Source organism: Canis lupus, chromosome 17 (genome assembly GCF_011100685.1).
Source record: "Canis lupus familiaris isolate Mischka breed German Shepherd chromosome 17, alternate assembly UU_Cfam_GSD_1.0, whole genome shotgun sequence".
Taxonomy (NCBI): Eukaryota; Metazoa; Chordata; class Mammalia; order Carnivora; family Canidae; genus Canis; species Canis lupus.
Window position 1 is genome coordinate 34844457 of NC_049238.1, and position 14360 is coordinate 34858816.

The window sequence follows — 14360 nt, forward strand, 5'->3', positions numbered from 1 at the left end:
CTGGCTGGGCCAGTAGGTAAGTGCTTCTCCCAGAGCTGCTGGGCTCCCTTGGTTCTTTCAGGCTCCAGGCCAAAAGTGACTCCTGCGACCTATCAGCCACACACACGGGTTCCTGAGGCCCTCTCTCTGGCCCCGTGCTGTAGCAGCCCAGCTTCACTTCTCTCTTGGCCACCCCCGGCCAACTACTGGCATCACCTTCAGCCCCTTCCCAGCTGGTCCCACCTTCCCCCATAGAAGAGGAGCAGGGTTACAGCCATGGAGATGGCTTTCTGTTCTCCTCCACTGTCTTTGGCCTATTCCCCACTGTTCCTGTTTGGTCTATAAGATCAAACCCATTTTTTTTTTTTCCAGCTGATCTCATTCCTCCTGGAGCTTCTGATGCTCTGCATCCAAAGCGCGAGCAACGGTTTCTACTTTCCAAATATGAAGCTGTCTCACACTCTCTCTGTAGTTGGCTCCCTGCTCTGAGTTCACCTGATTCTTTAGAGATAGAATGTTCCAGGCACAGGCTTTTAAAATTTCCTTCTTAGCCTGTGCATGTTCCCATGGGACTCCCCTGCCGCACCATGCCCCCTGCAATCCAGGGAGCTGTCACTTCCCTCAAGCCAGTGGCCACAACTGTCTTCTGGGTGGGGTGGGGGGTGGGTTGGGGCCTTTCCACCCACCATGAGTACCTGAGCCCACTGGACCCTCTGGACTCTGAGACTCACAAACACAATCAGGATGCCCCCATGGCCCCTGAGGATCCTGATTAGGAAAGAACTCGATTCTCAGATGTCTTACACAAAGCAACAGATCATCAGGGGTTGGCAGCTTCCCTGTCTCTCTCACAAATGAATCCCTCTTACTGCTACTGCCAGCTGCTGCCACCTGAACAACCAGAGGTGCGGCCACTATGCTGTCCAGCACGGTAGCCTCTGGCCATGTATGGCTAATGAGCACTTGAAATGTGGTCAGAAAAATTCGAGATGTTCTGTGAGTCTAAAATACACACTGGATTCTAAAGACAGGATGAAAACAGAATGTGGAATATCTCAAGTAATTAAAAAATTAATTATAACACCATAAATTATCTCATTAGCTAATACCATAAATATCTCATTTGTTTGTATTGATTACGCATAGAAATGACAGTGTTCTGAATACATTGCATTAAAACATATTATTGAAACTGATTTTACCTGTTCTTCTTACTTTTTAAATGTGGCTAACTAGCAATGTAAAATTACTTATGTGGCCTGCATTTTAGTTCTCTTAGCCAACGCGGCACCAGGTGCCTCTCCATCACTCCCACCATGTGGCTGCCGTTGAAATGCCACGTATTCATTTCCTGTTGCTGCGGTAAGCACTTACCACCAACTCAGGGGCTTATGACAACACAAATTTACTCTCTTACAGTGGCCCCTTTCCATCTGCAAAGCCAGCAAGGGCAGCTCAAGTCTCAGATCAGTGTCCCTCTGATGTGGACTTTTCTGCCTTCCTCTCTACATTTAAAAGACTCTGGTGAGTACACTGGGCCTATCTGGATAATCAGGCTAATCTTTTTTTAAAAAATCTATTCATGAGAAACATAGAGAGGCAGAGACACAGGCAGAGGAAGAAACAGGCTCCCTATGGGGAGCCTAATGTGGGACTCCATCTCAGGATCCCAGGATCACGACCTGAGCTGAAGGCAGACGTTCAACCACTGAGCCACTTAGGCAATCCCTCAGGCTAATCTTATTTTACGGTCAACTAACTAGCAACCTTCATTCCAGCTGCAACTGTAATTTTGCCTTGCTGTATAATCTAACACATTCATAGTTTCAGGGATTAGGACATGTATATCTTTAGGGTTCATTCTTTTGGCCCCCCATATGACAGTAACCTTGTCCAACTGCTTTCTTGTCTTCTTGTTCAAGCTAGCCATATCTTGGAGGTGACTGATGTGGAGACATGTTTAATTTTCCCAGTTTCCTTCCCTACAGGACCCTGGGAAATGTTTGGGGAGCATGTGATCCAAAGGAAGGCCATTCCATCTGGAAGCGGGAGGGGGACAAAGGAGCATATAACCTGACTGAAGTGACTTTGAACACATAAGAAAATCAGCCTTCAGCCAGCCACCATTCCCATGGGTCCCTGAGATACAGGTCCACCTCATCCCTCCCATGACCCCAAAGAGGACTCTCCTGCCCCTGTGTCTCCCCTTTCCTGGTGGAGAGTGCTCTGTTTTGAGTATGTGAGTCAGCCTCATCCAACTCCTCTTTTCTGGCAACTGCTCTAATCCCATAGCTGAATCTATGGGACAAGAGATGGACACAAGGATGAGCTGGACCATCAGACACTCTGCCCCACAGATCTGAAATAAGAATGCAGATATGCCAGCAGTCCATTGTCTGGGGAACTTGGGAGCTGTGGGCTGAGGAAGCCTCCCTTCATCCAAGGGATAGAAGGTGCAGATAGTGTGTGTGGGGGGGCAGGGGGTGGGAACCAAGGCAAGCAACCCTGAAGCCAGGAGAGCCAGAGGGGGCAGTTGATTCTGTCTCCAAGGGCTCTCCAGCTTGGGGTCCAGTCTTTCCTGAGGTCTGGCCACTCCTCTTGCCCAGTGGGTCTGCCACATATCCTCAGAATAAATGCCCATCCACCTCTTTTTCCTTTGTAGAAAGTTTGAATGAATTTCTATCACTTGAAATCAAAAGAGCCTGGAGTAAGCCACCCTTCCCATTCCCACACCAGCCCTAGGTCCCCAAACTAGCACTCCAGCCTTTTGGAGACCCTTGTGCATGGGGTCTTCCTCCCTACCTTTGTGCCAGGCAGATGAGGCCACTGAAGCTCAAGACTTTAATTGAACTTCCAGGGTCATAGAGGGGCAGCAGCAAGTAGGGTTGGACCACATCCCAGGTCTTTTGATCCCAAACCTAGTGACCCATGTGGCTAATAGTCTACCCAACAGTCAGCCATTCTGCCCTTCCTCTCCCTCAAAGCCACAGTTACCCAACCCAGTATGACCAATGACAGGTATCCTCTGAGTGGGGCTTTCCTGTGAGATCCATGAGGACAGAGGTACTTGCCAAGGATGGTCAAGTAGGAAGCTGAAAGGACCTGGTCCTTGATAACCTCACCCCAATCCCAGTGGCCTCCTGCCTCCGGACTTCCTATTACTTGAGGAAAAACTCCAAAGCCTTATTTGCTTAAGACAATATTGTCAGGTTTCTGTGGTTTTCTTATATGTGATTGTAACTGATCCTCAGCTGTGTCCTGTGGGAATTTTGGTGATGGGTGGAGTTTCCTCTATCCATGGAAAGGAAAGGGCTTCAGAGACTCTAATATCACCATTTTGTCCTCTCAGGTTGCAAGGACAGATGGAAGGTCAGCAGGAACTTAGTGTTCCTTGGTGCTGTAACAAGTGAATTCTAAGGGGATTCCTTCATCAATGAGGAAGAGAACCCAAAGGAGACTGGCTATCATCAGAGTCATTCTTTTCATTTTATTGATGAAGAAACTGAGCTTTGTGTCAGTTAAGGTATGTTCAGCTGCAAGTAAAGAGAACTCAACCAATGAAGGCTTTTACTCACATAACAAATCTATGTGATTTTAGGACCTCACAGTTCAATAAAGTGAAAGTGTGAGCTTGGCAAGTCTGAGATTTTCTTGGTATTTCCCACATTGTTGCAAAATGGCTCCCATAGCTCCTCACATCGCATCCTCACTTATTGGTGAACAAAATTGGAAAGAAAGGAGTAAGACAGAGGGGAGAAAAGAGGAGAGGGCTTTCCATATAGAAGAAAATCTTTCCCAGAAGGACCACAAGAGAGTCCCCCTTCTTTATCATTGCCCGGGAATGGATCACATGGTAACTCCTGGTTGCAACGGAGGCTGCCAGGCATGTATTTAACAAGGGGCAGAGGTGCTGCCACAAGTGTTTATGCAATTGTGATCCTCCTCTGGCTGCACACATTGCTTCCAAGCCAAATCAGGATTATGTTTGCAAGGTGTGAAGAGAGAATGCCTGCCACGTGGGTGACTGACAAGGGGTCTGACTTGCTCAGGGTCAGACATTGGCTAGTGAAGAAAGCAGCAGGGCTCGAACCCCAAACTCTTCCCCTGATATCTGATGAGAAGAGCCTCTGCATCCTGATGCAGCAGATGCTGCTGGAGTATCAGAATCCTGTACTAATGGGGTAGACTACACCGTTGAAGCCAGTGCCCTCTGCTGGAGACTGGCCAAGAATGAGTGTGCAATGAAATTCTGGCCAGTGAGATATGATGACAGAAAAGTGGTTAGGGGGATTTTAAAAAAAGTTCCTTTATTCTTAAAAAGATGTAACCAGGAGAAAAAAATCCTGAAAATGTAACCAGGAAGAGGTGGTCTCCTCTGGATGTGATGCCTGGAACTGTGGCAGCCATGTTGTGATCATGAGAGAAGCTGCTCCAAGAACAGAGCTGGCCTGCAGAGGACAGCATGGGAAGGAAGAAGAAACCTGCTTCTCTATTGATGTCACTATAGCACTGAAATCAGCAGCTCTTAGCTCTCCTCCCCTGGGGAGGGCTTCTGTGTGCAAGAGATACCTCACTTTCATTGTTTAAGCCCCTTTGATTTGTTATGTGAGTAAAAGCCTTCATTGGTTGAGTTCTCTTTACTTGTAGCTGAACATACCTTAACTGACACAAAGCTCAGTTTCTTCATCAATAAAATGATTCTATTCCTTTCGGCTGAAAGCATTCTAGCTAATCCACACCCCTCCCTTTGCTCCATTTCCTGCTCCTCTGGTCTCCAGGTACAGACCAGCACCAAGCAGCCCCATTCTGGAGTTCTTTGCCCACATAGTTGGAGCTCAGCCTCTTGTGACTGGCTGCTTATTATATAGCCATGCTGCCCACTATAGTCATGAAAAAGGCTGAGAACTGTGTTCAAAACCCCAGGCAGCGGGGGACAGTGGTTTGAGGGGGCCGCATAAGGAAAGGTCTTCAGACACCACCCCCCATCCTTCCCCCCACCATAGCCCTGCCTAGCCCAGCATTGCCCCCAGTGCCCCCAGAGACAATGCTAGTACACACCCACCAGCTGCTTGTGGGCTGGATGGGGCAGAAAGACCAGTGGTTAAGTGCTGGAGAATCCCCAGACCCTGGGGCTGGCCCAGAATGGGTTTTTGTTGAGGGACTGAGCATTCTGTCTCTGCAGGTCTCCTGGTGCAGGATGAATACAGGCCAGTTAAGTACATTTCTGGCAACTGATTATATAGATTTGCTTCCATATGAGCTCTCTCGCAATGACCCAGGACCCCAAGAGGGCATTCCCTCAATCATTTGTGTTGAAAACACTGAGCATGCTAGCTTCTTTGCTTTCTGGGAAAGGGACTCTGGCAGGGAGAATGGCTTAGAGGGAGGCACTTCTTGAGGCATTTTCTTTCTCAGAGGAAATGCTAGAGGGCCTAAATGTCACCACTCCCCCCCAGGCCACCCACCACTAGTTGCCAAGTGAAGCCTGAAAATTGCAGATCTGATTGTTCTGCTCAGAGACCCTAGTGGTGCCTGGTGTTCTGGGATGGCCAGGCCTGAGCCAGGCAGCAAGGGCCCTCACGTTCTGCTGTTCAGTCTTCAAGTTGCTGAACTTTTGCTTGGACCATTCTCGGTATCAGGATTCCCAAACTGTCCCAGGTGCTTATGCCACCCCAGTGTGGCCATCAGAGTCACAGGGATTGCTTCAGGCATGGGCATGTGACTCTTTCTGGGCTAAAAAAGTGAGTTAATCCTGGGGCTTTTGTGGAAAGCTCTGGGCAAGGGACACCCACCCTTCTGAGTTTGTTAGCTAGAGAGTATACAGCTGGCATTGCTGGGGCCCATCTTTGTCATCCAAAGGGGTCAGTGTAAGAAGGAAAACAATCCTTCCACAAAAAGAGAGTGGAAGAGCACCCACAGACATCCTGATGGCATTATAGGAGTACCTGAATCCATCTATAACTAGAACCTACTCTAGACTTTTCAGTGACTTGCGTCAATAAATTCCCTTTTTTAAAAAACAAAACAATTTTAGCTGGATTTCCTGTCATTCCCATTAAAAGTCATTACTCATGTGAAGGCACAACTCCCTTGAAGGCAGAATTAATCTCTCCTTTATTGTTCTCCAGGCAAGAGCTGTGTTTACCCCACCTGATTAGCATTGCCTCCTCCTTTCGCTTCCTGCCCAGCAGCCCCTTCTGCAGGAACCCACCTTGTTCTGCCTCTGCTCCTGCTGGACCTCAGGTATCAATCATTATACTCTTAAGTTGGGTTAAATTCCTTGGCACAGTGAGCATCTTTGGTCAACATAAAACCCCTCTCTTGGCCGCAGACCCGGGACCCAGAGCAGCTCGGAGGCGGTGAATAATAGCTCTTCAAGTCTGCAATAAAAAATGGCCTCCAATAAAACTACATTGCAAAAAATGGGAAAGAAACAGAATGGAAAGAGTAAAAAGGTAGAAGAGGCGGAGCCTGAAGAATTTGTGGTGGAAAAAGTACTGGACCGCCGTGTAGTGAATGGGAAGGTGGAGTATTTCCTGAAGTGGAAGGGATTTACAGATGCTGACAATACTTGGGAACCTGAAGAAAATTTAGATTGTCCAGAGTTAATTGAAGCATTTCTTAATTCTCAAAAAGCTGGTAAATAAAAAGATGGTACAAAAAGAAAATCTTTATCTGACAGTGAATCTGATGATAGCAAATCAAAGAAGAAAAGAGATGCTATGAGAAGCAGAGAGGTTGACTACAAATTTGGTTCTGGATGCTTTAGCAGCCAAAGCGAAAAGGCTGATAAACCAAGAGGCTTTGCCAGAGGTCTTGATCCTGAACGAATAATTGGTGCCACAGACAGCAGTGGAGAATTAATGTTTCTCATGAAATGGAAAGATTCAGATGAGGCAGACTTGGTGCTGGCAAAAGAGGCAAATATGAAGTGTCCTCAGATCGTAATTGCATTTTATGAAGAGAGACTAACTTGGCATTCTTGTCCAGAAGATGAAGCTCAATAATTGTTTGCGTTGCTTTTTATATATATTTATATATATATATAAAATCTGGGTCTTTGTTTTTTGGTTTATTAGTGTGAAGAAATAACATTCTAATGAAAATCAAGTTTGATATGTTTGTTTTGAAGTAGTATTGGGGGAGTTGTTGGGGTTTTTTGCATCTATAGCACTGGTTACTTTGAACAAATAAAAGCTTTCTGTAGTTGTTTCCTTTATCAGAAAAGAATATTTGAGACCATGGCATATTATCCCCCTGCATCAGAGAACACCTTTTCTAAATGTTGGGGGAAATCTTCATAGTTGTTACTCAGTCAGAATTTGTGTTTAACTTCTATATGCCTAAGGACCATTCTGGGTTTTTTGTTTATTTAGGGCTTTTTGTGTGTATACTTAAAAGTACATACATAAGTGGTTTTTTTTTCTTTTTGTTATTTTTGAAACATTCACCAAAACAAAAACAGCATTTTATAACCATGGATAAGGCCATGTTTCTGGGATGCTATCATTTTCAGCAACTTAAGAAATAAATCACTTAAAGTTACATTGAAATTTTTCCTGAAGCCTTAACCTTTCAAATTTTGTAATTAATTGGACAATTTAAATATATGTAGAGAGTTTAAATTGGACAATTTAAAAGCAGCCATATCAGAATCCATATCCCTAGTTACAGTCACATAAATGCAAGTTTATTTGCAAGATCCTTGAAAGGAAAATTTTAATCACCAACAACAACCTCCCCACCCAGAGGGCAAAACTAGACAAGTTTTGGTGTACTTTAATTAGGTAAGCAAAACTTAGTTAAATGGATATTTAAAGGTTCCTTCTAGTGAACCATTCCTTTTCAAGAAGTTGAAAACCCTTGTGCTGTATTGACTAAAAGGTCATGATTCATGGAGCGTCTAAGACTTCGTTCATGGGAACCTGATCATAACCAGGTGGTTAGAAATGTTTGCAATTTAGCACCTGCTGGAGTAAATGGGTGGACAGACTTCTATAATCCAAATTTTTGACCTGCATGTTTTTTCTTCACCCCAACTCATTCCTAACATGTAGGCTCAATCTTCTCAGTATTTGAACTACTGGTTCAGCAGAAACCAGGAAAAACGATAACTTTGTAGTCAGAATGTTATCCAACTGTATATTGTTTACTTTATTGTAAATACTGGTAAACAGTGGTCAATAAATAGTTTTATATTCCTTTAAAAAAAAAAACCCTCTCTTGTGTTCTTTACTCTCTCTCTTTTTTTTTTTTAATTTTTTATTTATTTATGATAGTCACAGAGAGAGAGAGAGAGAGAGGCAGAGACAGAAGCAGGCTCCATGCACCGGGAGCCCGATGTGGGATTCGATCCCGGGTCTCTAGGATCGCGCCCTGGGCCAAAGGCAGGCGCCAAACCGCTGCGCCACCCAGGGATCCCTCTTTACTCTCTTTTATCTCTATTCCACTCCTATTACTTCCTCCACAGAAGCAACCTGCTAATGGGATTCTTTCCTCCATCCCCTTGTTGGTGTTCCTACAAAATGGATATTGTCTTTATATTTTTTTTATTTCTGCAAATGGTAGTGTTTTGGTTCTCCTGTTGTTTCTTATGTTTTAAACTCAGCATTAAGGCCCATCCATGTGGCTGTGTGTGCATTTAATCTCTCCCGGCTGCTGCAAAATTCATGATAGGAACCATTCCCATTTTTCTTTTCACTCTCCCCGGGATGGACACTGAGGTTCCCTCTGACAATTCTTGCCCTCGTCACTAGCACAAAGAACTCTGCAATGAACAGCATGCTATACATGTCCTATGAACCTGTGTCCATTTCTTTTGCATCTATACCTGGGAATGGAGTTGCAGGGTTGGAGGGCTGTGTGCTGTTGGTTGCAGTACCCCCGCCATGGTTCCTCTGGTCTACCGTCCCACAGTGGCAACATCCCCACATTCCACTCAGCACTAACACTAGTCTTTATCCAACTAAGTTTGGCCTGTCCAGTAGACTGCATTAGTTCTCTACTGCTGTGTAACAAGTTACCATAAACTCAGTGGCTCAAAATAACATGAATTTTTTTTTTTTTTTTTTTTTTTTTTTTTTTTACCTCCTATTTTCTGTAGACCTGGAGTCTGAGTCTAGCTTAGCTGGGTCTTCAGCTCAGTCTGCAAGCAAGGTATCAGCCAGCCTGCATTCTCATCAGAGGCTCCAGTAGACAAAGATCTGCCTTTAAGCTGCCTCGGGCTGTTGGCAGGATTCATCCCCTTGTGGCTGTAGAACTCAAGTTGACCTGCTTCTTCAGGGTTGGCAGGAGAGTCTCTGCCCTCTACACCCTTTTAAAAGAAAACTCACCAGATTCGGTTTAACTCAGCTAGGATAATCTCCCTTTTGATTAATTTAGAGTCAATTGCTGGGGGCTTCTCTTACATCAGCAAATTCTCTTCACCTTTTCCATACTGCATAACCTAATCAGGGGTTGACATTCCATCACCTTTGTTATATTTGGTTATATATATTGGTTATATATATTGGTTAAAGGCAAGTTTAGACAGTCCTGACCATATTCAAGGGGAGAGAATTATAGAGGACTTGGGCACTGGGGCTTATCTGAGAATTATGCCTACCACATAGGCATAGTATGATACTTTAATTTTGTTGTTGGCTTTTAAATTGTGGTACAGGATCCCTAACAAAGTGTATATAGCCCAATAGTGTTAAGTATATAAACACTATTGTGGTGCCATCACACCATCCATCTCCAGGATGCTTTTCACCTTGTAAAACAGAAACTCTGTACCCCTTAAACACTGACTTGGCATTTCCTTCTTGCCCTAGCCCCTGGAAACCACCATTCTACTTTCTGTCTCTCTGAATTTTAATACTCTAAGTATCTCATATAAGTGGAATCATATAGTACTTATCTATTTCTGACTGGCTTATTTCACTTTGCATAATAACATCAAGTTCCTTTCACGTGGTAGCATGTGTCAGAATCCCCTTGCTTTTTATTTATTTATTTTTATTTTATTTTATTTTATTTTATTTTATTTATTTTTTAAAAGATTTTATTTATCCATGAGAGACACAGAGAGAGAAGGAGAGACATAGGCAGAGGGAGAAGCAGGTTCCCTGCGGGGAGCCCGATGTGGGACTCGATCCTGGGACTCTGGGATCACGCCCTGAGCCAAAGGCAGATGCTCAACCACTGGGCCACCCAGGCGTCCCTCCCCTTGCTTTTTAAAGCTGAATACTAAAAAAAAAAAAAAAAAAAAAAAAATATATATATAAAGCTGAATACTATTCCATTGTACACATGTGACATATTTTGTTTATTCATTCACCTGTCATGGACATGGGTTCCTGCCATTTTGGGGCTATTGTGAATAATGCTGCTATGAACATGGGTGTGCAAATATCTCTTTGAGATTCTGCCTTCAATTCTTTGGGGTCTGCATCCAGGATTAGAAATGCTGGATCACATGGTAGTTCTATTCTTTTTTTTTTTTTTTTTTTTTTTTTTTTTTTTTTATGGTAGTTCTATTCTTGACTTCTTGAGGAACTGCCATATAGTTTTCTTAGTGGCTGTACCATTTGACGCTCCCACCAACAGTGGCACATGGATTTCATGGTCCACATCCTTACCAACACTTGTTTTCTGTTTTCCTAGTAGCCATCCTAATGGGTACAAGGTGGTAGCTCATTATAGTTTTGATTTGCATCTCCCTAATGATTAGCAATGTTGAACATCTTTTCATGTGCTTATTGGCCATTTGTAGGTCTTCTCTGGAGAGAAGTCTGTTTGGATATCTTATTACAACCTGCATTTCTATACTAATGATTTTGGCTATATCTTCATATATTTCTTGGCTTTTTGGGGGGTTTCCTCTTTGAAAAAGTCTGTGCTCATATCCATCGTTCATTTATTTTTCTTGCTAATTTGCAGGAGTTCCTTGTATACTGAGGCTGTACTAATCTTGTCAATTTTGACTTTGCACATATTCTCTCATTTTGTCAAGTGTCATTTGGAACAGATATCTTTCATTTTGACATGGTGAAGTCTCCTCTCTCTCTCTCTCTCTTTTTTTTTTTTTTTTGCATTATGGACTGTGCTTCAAAATTTTGTCTAATAAATCTTTTCCTCACCTTGAGTCTCAAAGATGTTCCCCTCATGTGTCTTTTTTTCTATCAATGTTACAATTTTGCCATTCACATGGGCTCTTTAACCCACCATCTGATCACCCACCTTGTACGGGATAACATTGTTTTTCTTTATAAAGTGAGGTAGAGTTTTCCCAGTAAGAACAGCTGACTTTGATGCACCTTATATTGTATTAAACTTCCCTAGAACTAGAGATCCATCTCTGAACTCATGCTGTCCCAATGGATTGTCTATTCTTTCACTAACACCATACTGATTTTTTGTTTGTTTTAAAACAATGTCATTGTAGTATGCCTGAATATTTGGGAGAGGGAGATTCCTGCCCACCCTCCTTTTACTTAGGCATCCATAGACCTTTATTCCTCCTCACACATTTCAGAGTAAGTTTTTATAGCTGGAGTTTTTATTGGGCTTATAGTTACAGATTAATTTAGGAACAAGTAACATTGTCTCATATTAAGGTAGCCCTCCCAAAAGCATGGGAGGGGTCTATTTGGAAGGGGTCTATATTCACACTTTGCTCCCACCTAGCAATTAACAGGCAATGGATGAAGTTTGCTAAATCAGTGCTATGGAGGAAATCTCCAAGGAGGAAGAAAGAATGGGTCTGGAATGTTCCTCAGCACCACTTCCTCCATTTTTCAACCAAGATGGGCAATAGGAAGGAAACTCCGTTACAGAACCTGTGTTCTCTGGGTAGACAAAACCCAAGTATGATGGAGGAAATGCATATGGTGAGAGGTTGAGCCTCCCACTCAGAAGGGTTAGGCTCTCCTGAGGTGGGGGCAAGAGGCAAGGGGATCATAGAACAACAGAATAACTCCTGTCTTTCCCCAGGGTTGCCCTGGCCAGCATCACATGATGGCACTGGCTGGTTCACCACCATCAGTGATATTTGGAAGACTGAACACGAGTTTCCAAACCCATCCACTCCATAGTCTTCCTGAGCCACATTCCAACCATGTGAAATAAGTATACAGAATATTATTCCCATTCAACAGAAGAAGAGAACTAAGGTTCACAGAGAAGGAAGTTCACTCATCATTCAATAAACATTTATCAAGAGTCCACAGTGCTGGGCCCTGGAATACAGCAGAGACCAGACAAATGGTACCAGCCTAGTGTTGGTAAGTCAGAAGCAGAAACCATGATGGGCATGTTGCTCTTGTCAGCCACCACCTGTTGCCTGAGGAAACCAACCTCTCCACATTCCATTTCTGCTGTGGTGGTCAATCAACTTGTTTCCTTTACTTTGCAAAATGGTCTAGGTGGAGCCAATATGGCACCATATTCCCTAGACAGTGATTGGTCCAGAGGGTGGGCAGACGATCCTAGCAGGACCAATTAGTCTTTCCTAGGGTTTTCATATGGATGTTGGGATACAGGCATTTCTTTCTAAGGTTGCTAAGGCAGGTGGGTGTTAAGTCTTGGATTGCTGGCAATCATCTTGGTATAGGAGAGAACCGTAAGGAAGAATAAAACCAATCAGAGACAAGTAGTACAGACATGAGAATCAGAGACTAACAACATCGTTTGATCACTGGATCTAGCTATGCCAGAAGGTAACACACCTACACTTTCTAGTTATGTGGGCCAGCCCATTATCTTTCGGCTTGGGTTTGAATTACAAACAGTGGAAAGGAAAAGAGTCCCATTGAACAGAGAAACCACAACAACAAGTCCAGCTTTCTGCTCACTCTACTCAACTGTTATTCCTCAGCATTACCAGACACTCTTATGTTGGAGCTCTTTTTGGTCCTAATATCCCTTTTCTCGGAATCTTTTTGTATCCTAATTCTGTCAGCAAGTACCCTTTATTCCTTATTGCTTTATGTGCCTTCTGGGTCAATATTTAAGTTGTTGATGAAAATATTAGGGTGGAAGACAGAGTCCTGTAATACAAAACACCTTCCTCCCTCAGGCCATCCACTCCTTAATTTTTCACACTATTCTGGTCTTCACAGAATCCCAGATTCCTATTATTACACAAGGACTTCATATTCCCACTACCCATTCCCCACTCCCCACACCCCACCCCCACCCCAGGTTCTTGGCTCCAGTTTTCTTCCACAGAACTGTCAACCTTGGCCAGGGAGCAGGTGGCCTGTATTGTGAGCATCTGTTTGCAGCTTCCCAGCATCCATTTTCCTACTTCCCAGTCAGCAGTACCAAGATTCCACTCCTCCATTCTCAGCTGTGTTGTTTACTGCAATATTTAACAAGACTTTATGGAAGTTTCTGGAATAATAGAAAGGAAGTACAATGCATAACACAACCAATGGTTACCTCTAACAGTGACTGTGTTGAGCTCCTAGACTGGGGAGGATGGAGGTGGTGGTGATAATCTGAGAAAGAGGCCCTTTCTCCAAACTCTGTGACAAGCCCCAGAGAGGGGGGCCAGAGGCCCTTTGCCTAGATGAATGCCAGCCTAAGTCCTCTTTTCCAGATGATATACAGCAGGAAGGCCCATCTCATTCAGGGAACACTGGTGGGCTGCCAACCACAGGGAGGGCCTTTGTCTCTCTGGGCCCAGGGAGTCAGCTATATGCATCGGGACATGCTGGGTGATGGGATCTGGCCTGAACCCAGGGTGGGGCTCCTGAGTTCCAGTCCAGATTGGGTAGGGCCAAGCCCAAAGGAGCGTCTCTGTTTTTTCCAACATCAGGCCAGCCCCAGTTGTTCTCCAAAGCAGCTGGCCTGCAGTTCTGGCTGCACAGCAGCCCCAGGTTTTCTGTGCCTTCTTGAAGAAAAGTACACTGAGTCCTCAATACCTCAATTCTGATCCAGGTCTGAGAAGTGATGCTTCCTTTCAAATGTGCAAATTATAGCAAACAACAAAAACAAAACACATTTCTTCCAAAGAAGCAACATGACCAAGAACAGAACTCTGCTCGCTGACACACCTGGTTTCTGCTGTCACACTCTGTGCAACTTTCCAGTCTGAAGCATCTTAGGGATGCTCGGGGCTACATCTCAACAACAAATCTCCCTCAGGAGGAGAGGAGGGAACTTACCCCAGACAACTGTGAAATTCAACTCCTTATACAGATAGTATTCCCAGAACAAAGGAGGTGTCAGGCAAAGTCTGTACTCTTAGGAGGCACCTCACAACTTTGAAATAAAGGTGTTTTTTTTTTTTTTTTTTTTTTTTTAATTTGTTTCCACTTCAGAATCTCAAGGTCTAGTTTTGGCCAGTGCACCCAGACACAAAAGAAAGCAAGATGGAAAACATGGATTTTGCA

General features: G+C 44.0%; 1 long non-coding RNA gene and 1 pseudogene across 2 annotated transcripts; both read left to right on the top strand.

The window, feature by feature from the left end:
* The first annotated feature begins 1398 nt into the window (after window positions 1-1398).
* LOC111090600 lies at window positions 1399-12547 on the top strand. The gene is made up of 3 exons (XR_005372383.1): window positions 1399-1503; window positions 6108-6222; window positions 11956-12547. It is a non-coding gene; the product is annotated as an uncharacterized LOC111090600 (long non-coding RNA).
* Window positions 6304-8180, top strand: LOC119877166 (annotated as a pseudogene). The gene has a single exon (XR_005372382.1). The product of XR_005372382.1 is annotated as a chromobox protein homolog 3-like (transcript).
* Window positions 12548-14360: the final 1813 nt, after the last annotated feature.